This window comes from Gambusia affinis, linkage group LG02, assembly GCF_019740435.1.
Source record: "Gambusia affinis linkage group LG02, SWU_Gaff_1.0, whole genome shotgun sequence".
Classification (NCBI taxonomy): domain Eukaryota; kingdom Metazoa; phylum Chordata; class Actinopteri; order Cyprinodontiformes; family Poeciliidae; genus Gambusia; species Gambusia affinis.
Window position 1 is genome coordinate 23,312,075 of NC_057869.1, and position 10,736 is coordinate 23,322,810.

Genomic DNA, 10,736 nt, shown 5'->3' on the forward strand with positions numbered 1-10,736 from the left:
TGCTGTGATATGAACCGGTTGGTGTTTTACAGAGATTGGCCGCATTAAAGCCAATCTGTTCACGGACGCGCATAAGCGACAGAAGCCGTTAGAGCAAATTCAGAGGTAGATTTGTGATTCATTACAGAATTATCATTAACACTGACCATTTAGCAGCACCATGAAAGGAAATCCTCCCACCACCCCCCATTATGAGCGATATTGTGATTGAGCTGATTAGTATGCCAGGGGGTAGTGAAGTGCATTTGTTTATTTACAGCTGGCTGGCTTCTGATTACTCAACGTTTGACAAGAAGCAAATTTACAGTCATGCCAATTTTCATAGAAATCATCCAGCATGATAAAAAGTAACAGGGCTTTGATGGTTCCTCTCAGGAGACTGTGTCAGATTGATATCAAAGCGCTCGTTAAAAGACACATACTGCTTCTTTTGAACACATTTGATTAGGTTTGTAAATTATTTCCATTCCTTGTGGAGTTCATTTCAGGCGGCAGAATAACTCGACGTGTAAACAGCACGTCAGATTGCAATTTCAACCTTGCGAGCAACCACAGCGACTTGTACGTCTTCTTCCTTTAGACCTGAAAGAAATCTTCAGGTTTATAAGTGCTCTATAATGCTGACAAATCATCATCAGCAGAGTGAAGGCAAAGCTCGCTGCATTAATGGAAGAATCATACAGCCTTGATGTATTATGACCAAAAAGCATATGAGTCAAGAAGGGAACTAGTGAGTGAATTAGTATGGAGACGGGTCTCCTCCCCCAGCCTTCCGCCAGCCTCCCATCATTCATTATGATGATCTATGGCTGCTCTTTATATCCTGACTTGATATTTCAGGCTCATGTGAGGTGTGGATCATTAGGAAAAGCTTTTACCATTAATAAGCAGACGCTGTTTACATGACTAATATTCCAAAAGGCAATGAGGTTGAAGCATTTAGAGCAGGACATTCATCTTCCCCACACCAGTAAATATCATCCAGATGCTATTGATATTTGCTGGGCTGTAAGAAAATATGCCTGAAGTAGACGGACTTCCTTGCGAGAGGCAATGTCGGACGAGAAAGGAGAGGCATGAAGGCGTGTGTGCCTACAAAGAAGCAAGATGGGGAAGTATTGAAAACTAGAAAGAATGACATTCAGACATATTCTAAGATTCAATTTCATGAGTAACATTCTTGTTATCCAGGGCTTTTCCTGCGATGTTTGATCAAACACCTAAAGACAATATGCTCACTTCAACTAACATATGTGCAATCTCCAAGAAACAAAGACATATTTATTCTAATAAATTGGTAAAAAAAAAAAAAAAAAGCAGAGCAGGTTTATTAAAAAGAAAGTGCTGCAAAGATACGGTATTAAAACAAATATCTGGTGTTGACTAATGAAGGGGGTTTAATGTGACCAAACATTCCCAACTTGAAAAAAAAAAAACAATTGGAAAAACAATGACATCACATATGGGAATACAGGAAAAAACAACAATGGATAGGTGCTCAACTTCGTATCAGTTACGAAGTTGAGCAATTTGAGCCAATACCACTGTGAAATGTTGTAATATTTATGAATAATTTCATTTCAAAGATGTTTATTTTGAAGGAAACTGGCTGTAATAAAAGGACGCATCAGGCTGAAGTGATTCATTGGATGCACGTGGTAGCAGCTTTGTCCATGCAGTGCAAGGGAAGACACACGTTTGAAACCTGCAAACTCCAAACGAAGGTGTGAGCCACATTTACTCAACAGAGCACCAGTCACAACATCAGCCATGCTCGTCCTGCTCCATGCTTGCAATTTATCTTCCACTTCCTGGACCCTCTGACTCGAGTTGAGTCCTGTAGGTGTGTCGCAGCAATGAGTCAAAAGTCAAAAGAAACATAACCATGGAACATAATCATTCAGATGGAGGTCACTTTGGACACATCAGATATTCATCGGATCTAGAAGTGAAAGTGAAACTGTTACTTTAAACCATCAACGAAAACAATCAACAACGGGAACAATAAATAAAAATCAGAAAGGCGCAAAAAAATGTATTCAAAGGATCAGAGGGCAGGATTATTGTCCGCCGATTACAGATTCTTCAGAACAGTTTGTGATTTGAGAAGCTTTCAATATCTGTGAAAAATATACATTTTTAAGTTAGGTTATGTTTTCATGCAGTGTGTTACAGATACAGTCAAGTTCATAATTATTCACACCCCTGCAAGATTTAGGTTTAAAGTAATATTTTACAAAATCTCTATTTCCTCTGACTGAAAGTAATATTAATAAAGCTCTGAAATGGCCTAATCCAAGTCCTGACTTGAGCCTCATACAAAATCCGTGGAGAGCTAAGGATTAGGTCGATGCCAAGAAGAACATGGAGCTTCTCAAAGAAATTTTCAAAAATAAGAATGGTTTGATTAATATAATACCAATTGTATTTTTTCCTCTTAATTATTGAGAAGCATATTAATATAACATGTAAAACTGAACTGAATATTTTACTGATATTCAAATCATGTCAGAGTTTGGAAACTTGATGGAAAAAAAGGGGAAAGTTACAAAGAACAACTACATGGGAAACAAATGCAGTTTTTACAACGATCAATGAAAATGTTTATAACTCACATGTGTATAAAAGAACCTGGTTGTGCAAGTTAAAAGCACTCTATTCAAAGTTAGAGTGCATGCGTCACTCGACCTTTTTACATCTCGTTAGGTTGAGCGGAGCTATCAGACGGCAGCGTCTGCAATAACTATAAGAATTAGAAAGAGTCCTTTAGCGCAGCTCAAACTCTAATAATCCCACAAGGCTCTTTAAGTTTAACGTAATACCGTCCTCATGAAGAGATCACTACTGCCCGTTGGCTTTGTTGGACATGTCATTGTTGAGGTTTAACAAGTCCCTAAGTTCCACAAGACAATCATACGTCTTCTCTTTCTGTAACTGTATTAAATTCCAATTATGTGCTTGTTCTCTCTGTAATAGAGTAGCCCGCAGGGGAGAGAGAGGGTGGGGGGGGAGAAAGACCACAACTGTAAAGTGCCAAGCGGGGACACATTTTGAATCCTAATGCTCCTGTCTTAGACAGCACAACACTAAGACAGTTATTTCCCTCTAACCAATCGTCAGTGCTATTTTCACCCCATGGGTTATTCGTGTTAGCCTTTCGGGCCGAATCCGTGTCTCAAAATCCAACCATGAAAAGAAAGTGGCTTAACTTGTCATTCCTTTAGAGAACGATGTAATTAACAGACTCTGATGAGCAGTTCAATCTCCGCAGACAGGAGGAGATTGGCCCGATTTTGTAGAAGAGCTCCAGAGTGGGTGTAATATGTGTGACTAAGAAAAAAAAAAAAAAAAAAGAAGAGGAGGAAACACACCTGGCGAATTTCTGCAGCATCCCTTGAGCTGACTCGCCCTTGGTTGTGACCTTGTAAGTTTGCTTCACATATCTTACAGTTTTAATTCTGATGTCATCATTATCATTCTTTAAAAAAAAAAAAATCTATATAAAAATTATTTTGTGCTCAACTTAAAGCCGTGTCAGGAGGCTCTGCATGACTCCAGCGGTGCAACAGAGGAGAGCAGCACATCCTCCTGCATCCCCCGAGGATTTCTATCTGAAACAGATTGTGTGTTATTTCCGTCTCTACCAGTGACGTTGGCTCTCAGCATCAGGGGAACAACTTCTCATCCTGAGTGTTCATGCTTACACAATACCTACTGTAATTGGAGACAAGCCGTGTCATCATTATAGTGCACAAGGACAACGTTTTAAGTCTAAACATTCCTATTGTACATGTACCGTGAAGAATGAGTCATTGTTCTAATCTGCTTCACTTTAGAAGAGACTATCATCCCTCCAAATTTCTCTTAATAGAAATAATAAATATTCTTTAAACATCTCTTATTTCTATTATGTTTTTCTTCACTGCAAAAAACATAACATATCAGGGTTATTTTATTTTGTGACAACGTTTTTCACTTCTATGGAAGAAGCAAAATCATTATAGCGGAAGTCTACTTTGCTAAATCGTTTTGGACTACATTTACAAACCGCACCACATCAGTTCTGATAAACTAGTTTTACAGGTTTGCAACTTTTTTTATGCTTAGGTTCATCTGTCTTTTCCTTTTCAGTCTGAAAATCAACAATAAAAATACATGACTGGTTTACAACACCTAAAGTTAGGCACAACACCACACTTTCTGCCTGTCTGCATCTCCGAAGCCTCCGTTTCATTGCTATATTAAAGTCAAAAAGAGAAATATTTGTATTGAAGATACGGTATGTGGATTTTATGAGTTATAAAAAACATATGTCATCTCTATTTTCTTTATATTTTGCTTCCAAGGAGCCAGACTTTATTACAGTCCTTATGTAAGGGTCAAGAGAAAAACAGTCCCTATAAAAAATATTTGTCCCTTTGAAAGTTTGACCCTTTTATTGCTTTTACAAATCAGTCTTGTAATCAGGATTTTTGGACAAACAAAACTTATCTGATGTTCTACAATATAATGACAAGTAAAAATATACTACAAAATAATAAGTGAATGCATAAATATTACCCTCTTTTAAAGTGCCTGACCCAATTCAACAAAGATCCAAGAAGGAATATGAAATATGTGTAAATGTAATATCATTAAATCAAACCATACTCACAAACGAACTGCACAAACACAGGCTTTAGGAGCTGAGATGGGAGAGACTCTGCAGACAACTGTTGACCAGATTCTTCACCAATCAAACCTTTATGGGATGGCGACAATGAAAAAGCCACTGCTGAAGAAAACTCAGATCAAGGGCTGATCCGAGTTTCCCAAACAGCTTGTGGGGGACACCATGGTCAAGGTGAAGAAAACTCTTTGTTCTGATGACAGCACAATTTAGCTTTGCGACAGTGGGAGAAGACGCCACGGTTTGCAGACACCAAACATTGAACATCAATACAAACACACACCGCCATCTGAGATGCATGGCAGAGGTGGCATCATGCTGTGGAGATGCCTCTCAGCATCCGCTGTGAAAGGCTTGTAAAAGTAGAAGGTGAAATGAATGCAGGAAAATATTCTGTAAAAATAAAAAATTTAAAAATCGACTTTTAATTAGAAAAAAAGGTAACTTGAGATTTTATGAAGGAAAGTTTTAAGCTCAACATATATTGAACCATGATAACACTTTTCATTGTACCCTTAAAAAAATGACAGATTATGACTATAAAACCACAAAGCTCCATCACATGATGTTTTATCAATTCCAGGATCTACTTTATTAAACATGTCAATCATTACCAAGAACAATACTGGGCCACATACACAAATATTTATTTCCTCTCTACTTCTAGAGGTGATGAGTATTCAACGTGAGTGACTATTTATCAGAAGAGCAGAGATACAACATGGGAAGGATCAGGGTTGTGTTTCACTCAGACAGAAAAATAGTGCAGATTTATGTTGTAGTGGGAAAAAATGTTTACGATACACTTTATAATCAAAACTGGTTAAATTTTACGTCAACCATGGCATTTCCAATAAGTTGATGATCAAATTCTTTAAAACATTTTTTCCATAGTTCATAAAGACCACACAAAAGTGGGAATAGTCCAGTTCTGTTTATCCAGTAACCAATTCAAGAATCAAAAGACTGAACTAGTTTTAGCACGTTTCAATGTTGATCCCAGAGAGAAATTAAAGAAAACCATCCTTCCTACCAGAAACATGGAGATCCAGCAGCTCAACTTCCGGTTCTTTGGGCCACAGGCCTAGTGGTAGCTCGCCATCTAATGAAGACCTGGCCTGTATAAATATGACCCACATTAAGTCCATTTCCTCTTCATTTTAGTCAGTATCAATTAAATTACCTCAATGGCCACAGGTCAACAACCAAACATGGCATCAGCCTTAACGTAGCATGCTAATGTTAGCATTAAAGAAGAATGCTAGCATTAGCATGCTCCAAACAATCTGACAGACACTCACTGGTTTGTCTAATTTCTAAGCCCAAGAAAACCGATTCTCCTGAAGATTAGAGACATCTAGAAACTGAAAGGCATACCAGTGAGCATATCAGAACCAAAAACCAAAAATAAATGAATTAAAATAATTTAAAGCTCACCTGCACGTCCCTGTCCACCACAAGCTATCCCAGACCGAAGATCTTCTTCTTCTTCTTCTTCTTTTTATTTTTATGGCGGTTGGCAAACAACTTATAGGTGCATTACCGCCACCTTCCAGACTGGAGTATGAACCAGATGTAAAACCACTACAATCTTCCCATAGTACCTGTTCTCCTTAGAAAACTAAAAATACTATTAAAAACTACATCCCCAGACTATCTTTGAAGCAAAATCCTAATATCTAATTTATTTTTATTCCTATTTAAATCTCTAATTAACACCTCTCTTTCCTGCACATACTTACTACATTCTAAAAAAAATATGTTGTATTGTTTCTAATTTTCCACAATAACCACAAAAACCTGTACTATGCTTATTAATTATTTTAAGAGTACTGTTTAAATCTTAATCTAGATATAGCATCCTCTTCTTTTTTATTCCTGCTACATTTCCTGAATTCTCCAACTTTTTTTTTTGGATGCTATAATAAAATCTTGCATTGCTTCCTCTATCCCACTGTTCCTGCCATTTCTTCTTAATATACATTTTACTGATATTTTTAACCTCATTTTTGCTTATTTCAATATTTAAATCAAGAGTACACTTTATTTGCTGCATTATTAGCAAAATTATCTGCCAGCTCATTTCCTATTACTCCAATGTGGGCAGGAATCCAAACTAATTTAACCCGAGACCCATAATTTTTAATCCTAAAGATTAAATGATTAATATCCAATATAATATATTGCCTTGATTCTGAATTTAGTTCTAAAATACTTATTAATGCACTACTTGAATCTGAACAAATTATAACCTCCCTTTCTCTTGTTTCCTCCATTAAAATTGCCATTAATTCACCTGTATACACTGTCACCCACACCAAACATTAGGCAGCGCCCTACTTTTAAAACTCAAATCCCACAAAATCTCGCAGGATTTCATGCTTGTTCAAGAACGGTGGGCAGGGTAAAATATACAAAAGGAGACATAACCTCAATTACTAAAAATATCTGGGTTGTGCCAAATAACATGGGTTACAAATATATAGGATAAACTCTAATCCCAGCAAATGAGTATGAAAGGAAAATTAAAACAATTGTATATTTAATATTTTTAATAGTTCAAGGTGTAATATTTGTTTACCCTATGAACAGATACAATTTCCTCAAATGGCTGCTTCCCTTGATATAAATTCCCATCCCTGTTGTTGTCGCTACTAAATGCATCCTTCTAAAACTGACTGAAAATCTGTTCCCCTTACTCTATTAAACTATGCAGTGTCGTTTTTCTTGCTGGAATGTGCTTTATTTTCTTCTAAATCTCTCCTGACAACTCCTCACTGCTCTCTGAAAACACAGCCAGCCTCAAATATACAGAAATGTTGTGACATCAGTGCTGGTTGCACCTTAATCAATCACCCTCAGATTCTTTTGTCCAACTAAAAATTGCATTTTAGGAATCAGTAAATTAAACAAATATTTGCCCACAAAAGCAAATTAAACATTATATTTTTATAATTATTCACTGTACAGCCTGGTCCGTACTGGGCACTCAAAAGTGTGCTCATACAGTCCTATGTTGCATTTATCTGCTACCTTTGGGGTACCATTCATTAGTACGACACATAAATGATGTTCTTACAAGCGTGTTTATGGATTTCATATTTGTGGTTGTTAAAGTGAACGATGTCATGAAGAAAGAGGACTCCATCAAGATTCTCAACCAAGAGGTCTGCAGAGAAACTCAGTCTTGTGTAGCATTGTTTGAGTCAGCTTGACAAAGACCTAAAACAAAAAACTAAAGAGGTGAAGAAATGTTCAGGTTACAAAAATATTTACATTCTGGATCCGCCTAGGCTTGAATTTGTCAGGAAATTAGTGAACGGAGCTAAAGCTTGGGGTGAAGAGCAAGGATGCATTTCAATGTCAAAGACTTGGAGTTCACCAGCAATGATAAATCATCTCTGCCGTCCAACCATAACATGGCTTAGATTTCTATATTGCCAATAAAGATTAAATACTTATGATGTATAAGTTACGTATAAAAGTTAAGAGTTGTGCTTTGCCTTCGATATCTCTAGTTATCATGATAAAAGGTTTAAGCTTAATGTCTGGATTATCAGTAATATTTAAACATAAATAATCCTTTAGATGACCTGGGAAACACTCTTCTGATTTCCACAACAATCCATCTTCTGTAGAAATATTAAATATTAGAAATCTGGGTGAATTATGCCCTTTAGTAATCTACTGAGACAGTTGGGAATATTTAGAGGCAAATGTGGTAGGAAAAAATACACACACACACACACACACACACTATGGAAAAAGCTGTCAGAGCCTTATCTAAAGTCACATCAGAGCTTCCAGTCATGGGGGATTTAACCAGACCTACAGTATGTCATGGCTCATTGCTGGCATGACTCGAAGAATTTAAGCTGCTGTTTAAAGCGTTTGAGCTTTGGTACGGCGTCAAATACACAAGCGTTCCCCTCTGTGACAATGACCTGGAGTTTGAAGCATTTACACGACGGATTATTTGTCAAGGCCACTGTCAGATAACTGAGTCTGAGCCAAACAACCAAAAATGTCGCAGACAATAAAACTTTTTTATTATGAACACCTCTGCACTCGACTGCGCACAAATCTCACATTTATCACACCGTATTTCACTCTCTCTCGACGTAGATGAAATATGATAACTGAAAACACGACCGCAGAAAGCCAAAGGAGGGATGAAGAGTAATGAATTTAATGTTTGCCCGGTGTGACTTCAGAACTTAATCTTTTTAAACGCAGCTACAAAAACTGCATCCGCCATTCTTACAATAACTCAAATGTGACATACTTTGCTTTTCAAGCTGCGTGGGAGTTTGCAGAACTTTACTTACTATGTTTCTCTAACTAGATGGAAAGTTCTCGCCATTAGAGGGGTCGGACCTCAGCAGTAAGTCTGCGAAAACAGATAAATGACAATGCTCAATAGGACACTGCTCTGTCCTAATGAATTAAACCACAGAGGTAGACGATGCAGATAAAAATTCAACAAACACTAAAACTTGTTATTCCGGGGGTTGTGAGGAAGAAATATAAAGTTATTTTATGACAGAGTATTGTTCTGGTATATATTAATCAACTGAAATGAATGAAAAAAATATATATGCATTTTTCAGTACTGGCTGCAAGCCGGGTGGTGATAAACATTTGTAGTTCGCAGTTCTCATTTTCTCTCATCCTTTTACTTTTTTCTCCCACCTGTCTGTGTGGACTGTCTCAGGTAAATCAAAATGAAGTTAATTCTTCAAATGCATACATGGTGGCCACTTTATTAGGCACACCTGGCTACTACTCCCATTTCTTAGTCTCTGAATGATTCCTCAGTTTTTCTTTTTCATATTAATATGATGGCTGTTGGAAGCAGAGAGATGGGTACAGTGTGGTCCTAAATAAATGGACGTGGCTAGTAACAACATTCAGGCAGTCAGTGGCCTTTAAATGACGTTCAATTGATACAAAGTGGTGCCTATTCCGCTCACTATTGCACCATCACCAGCAGCCTGAACTACTGATCCAAGACAGGATCGATTCAGCTTTCAATGTTTTTAACGCAAAGATCTGCCACTATAGAAACTCAGGGGCCAGATAATTTTTTTGTCAGTCTCTAATTGTGCAGTTTTGGTGAGCCTGTGCAAATTGTAGGGACAGTTTACTGTTCTTAACACTCAGCAGTGGCACCTGGTCTAGTTTTCTGCTACTCTGTAGTTACCTTAAAACCCATCTGCTTTAAGGCATAGTGTGTTGACTCAGTACTCCTTGGTTGTAAGAAGTGTGTTTTTTTGAGTTATGGTTGCCTTCTGATCATCTCAATCAACTGGATTTAATCTCCTTTTTTTCATAAATATGAGGAATTGTTGTGCATGAAAATCATAAACCAGTATAGTAATAGTCGTAATATAATGCAAATCTATCATGTTTTAATTACTACTGCCTGCTTTAGGTATGCAACAAATAACTCCCTGTACTGCAACAAGCCTTTAGTGATTATTTATGTAACATCATGTTCTCTATGCCTGAAATACAACCATGGATACTTGCTAAATGCAATATAAAGTGATATTAACGTGGTCTAGTCATAAACTACAGCTAAGTTGTTTCAGTGCCAAAACAGCAGACACTGACTAGAAGTAACTTTTTCAATAAAACATTGTTTTTAAAAGAAAACAATGGAGTTGGCGAGAACAGTGGGTTCTTTTGAGTAGCTGTATAACTTATTAAACTGGGTCCATGTTTACTATGAAGCCACGTCTGCTATGGGTTCATAGCAAACACTATGAACCCAATGATTTTTTAAAATTTGAAACTAAAGTTGTTGGGTTTTTTTTATTATCACAAAGGTCACTGTATCTGTTTCACTTGTACAATGTTGCTTTTGTCATTTTGTTGCATGACCAAGTGCAAATGTCAATTCTTTTCTTTGATTTATTGTCTTATGGGCTGCACAAAGGAACTGTCTTTAGTGCTTTCGTCTCATAGCAATTCAGTCCTGGATTCAGAACCCAGCTGGAGTCATGAGCATGAATGGGTTCTCACTGGTCCCTTTGGTTTCCTCCATTTGAGGTTGATGCTCTCT

General features: G+C 37.2%; 1 long non-coding RNA gene across 1 annotated transcript; it reads right to left on the reverse strand.

Moving 5' to 3' along the window:
• Positions 1-331: 331 nt before the first annotated feature.
• Positions 332-6,163, reverse strand: LOC122841395. Its single transcript, XR_006372383.1, has 3 exons — positions 6,107-6,163; positions 5,703-5,787; positions 332-1,837 (listed from the first exon to the last, which is right to left on the reverse strand). It is a non-coding gene; the product is annotated as an uncharacterized LOC122841395 (long non-coding RNA).
• Positions 6,164-10,736: the final 4,573 nt, after the last annotated feature.